We start from the raw sequence: 4994 nt of genomic DNA on the forward strand, positions 1-4994 counted from the left end.
TGATGAAGCAGATGTGAGAAAAAAGGTTCTAGAAGCCACCACTGGCTCCAAGACAGGAATGTTCCTTCTGTACTCTCTAGTGTCCTGTCAAAGGAGCCTCGCACACACACACTTCGATGGATCCAGGACATACTAGAACATCTCTCTTCTGGCCTAATATCTCTTGGAACTTTGATTTTTGACTTACATAAAGGTGTGTCTTGTCTACGGTCATACCACCTTGAACACGCCTCATCTCGTCTGATCTCGGAAGCTAAGCAGGATCGGGCCTGGTTAGTACTTGGATGAGAGACCACCTGGGAATACCAAGTGCTGTAGGCTGTAAAAAAAATAATAAAGGTGTGTCTTGCTTGCATATGTAACACCACCACCTTGGTATTGTGGGAAAGTGATTTTCCCACCTCTTTTGTTCCCCTTCTTCCTATCAATCTTGGAGCAGATTTCATACTCCAAAAAGAGACTCCTCTCCTTGTTTCTTCTGTGGCTTTGTGTTTCCCTGAGCACACCTTTCTGGTTCTAAAATCTCAAGAAAGGCAGAGTAATTGGTCCCATTGGAATGATCCCTTAAAATCCCATTTTTCACAAAGAAAAGATGAAATAGTACAACTGAGGTCTTTAGTCAAATCTTTGTAATGATGGAACCTCTTTCTTCAGAGACTTTCTAGTTGCTAGGATGCTGATAGAGGAGTGAAGATCAGACATGGAGATCAGACTTCCCCGAACTGATGTCCTATCTTGGCCATGAAAGTGACATGACCTAGGGCAACTCACTCATGCTTGAACATATTCCAGTGGGGAGGTTGGTTAGGCAAGCTGGATGCAGAAGACTAGACCCTTTGTAAGGAAGACTTTGGAACAGGTAGAGTGAGGACAGAAATTAAATGGGTGGAACATGAAACCATGGGAGTTATAGCACTGATTCTGGAGAATATTTAGATCCTAAACAAATGAGCCCAGGTCTGAGTTTGGGCCACTCTGATACTTCAGAGTGTAGTGGGGGGTGTGGGGAGAGGGTGAGCCGATGAGCAATGACCATCAGGGTCACTTAATGGGGTGATATATGAGCACTGTGTCCATGTGTCCATGTATGTATGGGTGTCTGTGTGCATGTGTGCTCATGTTTGAAACAATAGTGTATGCGTTCTGTAGAAGCTCAGAGACCACAATGCTTCTAGGAGATAAGCCAAGATGAAAAACAATGACCCTGTGCATTGAAGTATTGAAGCTTCGTTGTGCTAGCAAGAATGGTTTTGACTGTTTCTAGCCAATAATTGAGGGCTGAACCTCTTAAATAGTGGGTTGAGATCTTATTTGGCAGAGGTATAATTGATGCTAGGATCAACAGCAGGTTTCCCTGCTACTGTTGCTCCATTTCTGCAGATGCCACTACCAAAATGTGTTCAAACTCAACCATACTACAGATGGCAAGTGTTTCTGGCAGTGTCCCTGTGTTACATTTTTAGGGAGAAGAGGAGTCACAACTGGAAAACGTTTACAAAGTGCTGTCCTAGGACTGTGGTTCATGGAGAAGAGTTTGGCAGGAACAGAAAGCACACAAGTTTTCTGGGAAAGAAAAGGTGGTCGTTGGAGGGAAGAAATGGCAGTTAGTGGGTCCCACGAAGTGCCACAGTACCTCAGTTGTGAATATCTTCATAGATTCCCTGACTCTTGGGCAAGTCACAGTCCTGAGAGTACACACAGTGGTGGGAATGGGGTCTTGGGAAGCTATTCTTAGGGAGCTCAGACAGGCCAAAGGCCCAGACATGAGAAACTGAGTTCCTTAGGGACAAAGCTTTAGGGTGACCTGGAAGGTTTTCTTTGGATAGATGGACTTGTTCAACTTCCTCTGGGCAGAGTTATTCATGGGAAGTCTAGAAATTTCTGAAATTCTTTGTGATCAATTCACCTACTCTGATGGCATGCCAACCAGCATACCTGCTCTTGAGTCCCACTAGTAAGTAGAATTTAGTGATAAATTGTATGTTTAGGCTGCAGAAAAGTATTACTTATACACATGTGTGTATTATTTTTTAAAGAGCAGAGTAAATCATCTATAAATCTGATAATCATCTAAAAAACTCTGGGCCTTGCCATTTACATTCCCCAACTTAGTCTCTTTCCTACATCAAGGACAAAAAATAAACGCTTGTGAGGACTTAATGGCTTAGGGATGGAAAACTTAAACTGGTTGGATTCTGCCTAAATCCTATCAGATCTTCTTACTTCTCATAAACCTTTAATCAGCATCAATTGTGTGTGTGTGTTAGTGTGCGTCTGTGTTGTGTGTGTATGTATCTATGTACAAATACACATTCTGCTCCTCTCAATCATCTTTAAATCACAGCACCAATGTAAGAGACACACACATCTAGGGCCAGAATTATAGCATAGCAGAGAGAGCATTTGCCTTGCATGCAGCTAACTCTGGTTCAATCTTCAGCATCCCATATGGTCCCCTGAGCCCGCCAGAAGTGATTTCTGAGCACAGAACCAGTAAGTAACTCCTGAGTGCTGTCAGGTGTGGTCCCCAAAACAAAACAAAACAAATAGAGGGAAAGACATACATAACTATAGTTGTGATTGTGTCCAGAAATGGGCTTGATGCTGACTGGCTTGATGTATCTTGTGACAAACCTACCCTTGGTGCCAGGCAAAGAGTGGAGAACAGGGCATAGGATTCGGGGCTCAGGGCTGCTCCTTGGAGCCAAGTTCCTATTCTTTCTTTTCATCACCTTTCAAGGTTGCATAATATGATGGACAAGTAGAAATCTGGGCTCAAATGTTCTCTAGCACTAATTGCAAAAAGCAACTCTATGGTTTGATTTATCTTACTTTTCTTTCCAAGCCATGAGCTATTAAAATAAAGAACGAATTATAATCTAGACACTGATTTTCAAAAATAAACCTGGCAACTTTAAGGGTAGATCTGATTGGAGAGGACATGTGAAACCTGGGGGGCATAGGAGGGGCCCTCCTCTGGGGAGGGATTTTGCCTGAAGGGCACAAAGGACCTTTATTCCAGGCTGCAGCAGAAGGAAGTGCAAAGGAAACAGCACAGGCCTGAGGGCAGCACAGGTTGGGGCAGCACAGGCCTGCTAGCTCTTTCCCCTCGGGCTTCCCAGTTTTGTTAAAATGCATTGGCTGTGAGTCAACAGCTCCCTCGCAGTGGGGGTCCCTGAGTTCCAGGGTCTCATTTCCTTGCAGGACTCCTATGACTGGCAGGCAGCTGTGAGTGACAAGCAGCAAAATAAGGGAGGGGGATTTGCCCATTTCTGGAGAGCAGCTTAGGTCTTTCCTTAGCTTGGGGGTCATGTGCAGAGTGTAGAGATCATTCTAGAAAGTCTGAGCCTGGGCAGCTCAAGAGAACGTGTGCAAGAGGCAGTAGAAGGGGCTGTGTGCATAGAGAGAGGTCACAGGCCCAGAAGCAAGAGACACTGGCATGGTTCTCCTATGGCTTTCCTTTGAGGTGGCCCTGGTCTTTGTCACAGATGTTCACAATCCCTGACCCTTAACTCCCCCAAGTGGAGCTCCAGGGTCTACTGCTCCCACCTATGGTGACATGGCAGGCAAATATTTGCTCTGGCTCAGCTTCCAGATCTTCATAGGAAATCAGAGTTCACTGCAGTCTGTGGGGCTCTGCTGTGGCCTCAGTGAGAGATTTTTTAGTTGGATGCTCTTTCTTCGGATGCATTTTATTTGAAGTTTTTCAAGTTTCAAGTTTATTTTAAGGTTTTCAGGTTTCTGGTTCACACCTGATGGCGCTCAGTGCTAGTCCTGGCTCTGTGTTTGGGTGGTCACTCCTCCTAGGGGGTGCTTGGGGACTCAGTCTGCAGAGGTGTTGGGATCAAACCTGGTTTGGCTGCATGTCAGGAAAATGCTTTGCCTCTGTGCTTAGCTTCTTTACTCTTCACCATGGTCTTGAGGAGACTCCCAAGAGAGGGTGAAGCCTTTTGCTTCAGTGTGTGGCTTTCAGGCAGGAGAAGCTGTTCATTTGTAATGGTGGTTGGGACCCCGATGCTGCTCTCTCCTTCTTGCATCTCAGCATGGCCCAAGTAGGACAGCTGCACAGCTCCTCAGCCAGCCCACAGATGGCCAAGTCACAGCTGCTGTGGTTCAAAACGAGACTTGGACTCCGAGTGCGAGTTCTGCAGCAGTTTGCTAAAGGCAACTGTGATTTTTGCCATTCAGGATTGTTATTTGTTGGCTTTTTTATTTGTTTTCCACCTTTAGGAACACACCAGCAATGCTCTATCTAGGCTTACTTCTGGTTTTGCATTCAGGTATCATTCCTGGTGCTATTCACGGGACCATCTATGGTGCCAGGGATCAAACTAGGGTTGGTCGTGTGCAAAGCAAGAATCCTACCTGCCCCCATTATTACCTCCTGGCTCCCATTTCAGGGATTGTTTTGGAGAAAAAATGTTGAGCACAATTTTTTTTCAAGGTTTTGAGAAAATCTTAATTATTAAAATATTGATAATATACACCCAGTTTTTTCTAATGTTAGCATTTTACCTAATACATGGTATAGAGAGCAAAATGGGAACATTATCAGTGGTGCATTGAGGTTAAGCCAATCATGAGCTTTATTGGATTTTCTCAGTGTTTCAACAAATGCACTTTCTTAGTTTTCCGATCCCTTCAGTACACTACCACTAGTCCAACCATGCTCCTAATGTCCTCTAGTCTGGGCCCGGAGAGATAGCACAGCGGCATTTGCCTTGCAAGCAGCGGATCCAGGACCAAAGGTGGTTGGTTCGAATCCTGGTGTCCCATATGGTCCCCCGTGCCTGCCAGGAGCTATTTCTGAGCAGACAGCCAGGAGTGACCCCTGAGCACCGCCTGATGTGGCCCAAAAGCCAAAAAAAAAAATGTCCTCTAGTTCTGTGATAGCTCTTACCCTGTCGTTGTTTTCCCCTCCACAGCCTTAACTCTCTCTTTTGTTTTTTTGGGGGGCCATACCCTGTGGTACTCAGGGCCAATTCTCAGCTCAG

At 45.3% G+C, this 4994-nt stretch overlaps 1 pseudogene; it reads left to right on the plus strand.

The window, feature by feature from the left end:
* The first annotated feature begins 202 nt into the window (after positions 1–202).
* Positions 203–321, plus strand: LOC126021286 (uncharacterized; annotated as a pseudogene).
* The last annotated feature ends 4673 nt before the right edge of the window (positions 322–4994 follow it).

The sequence above is a fragment of the Suncus etruscus genome, chromosome 10, assembly GCF_024139225.1.
Source record: "Suncus etruscus isolate mSunEtr1 chromosome 10, mSunEtr1.pri.cur, whole genome shotgun sequence".
Classification (NCBI taxonomy): domain Eukaryota; kingdom Metazoa; phylum Chordata; class Mammalia; order Eulipotyphla; family Soricidae; genus Suncus; species Suncus etruscus.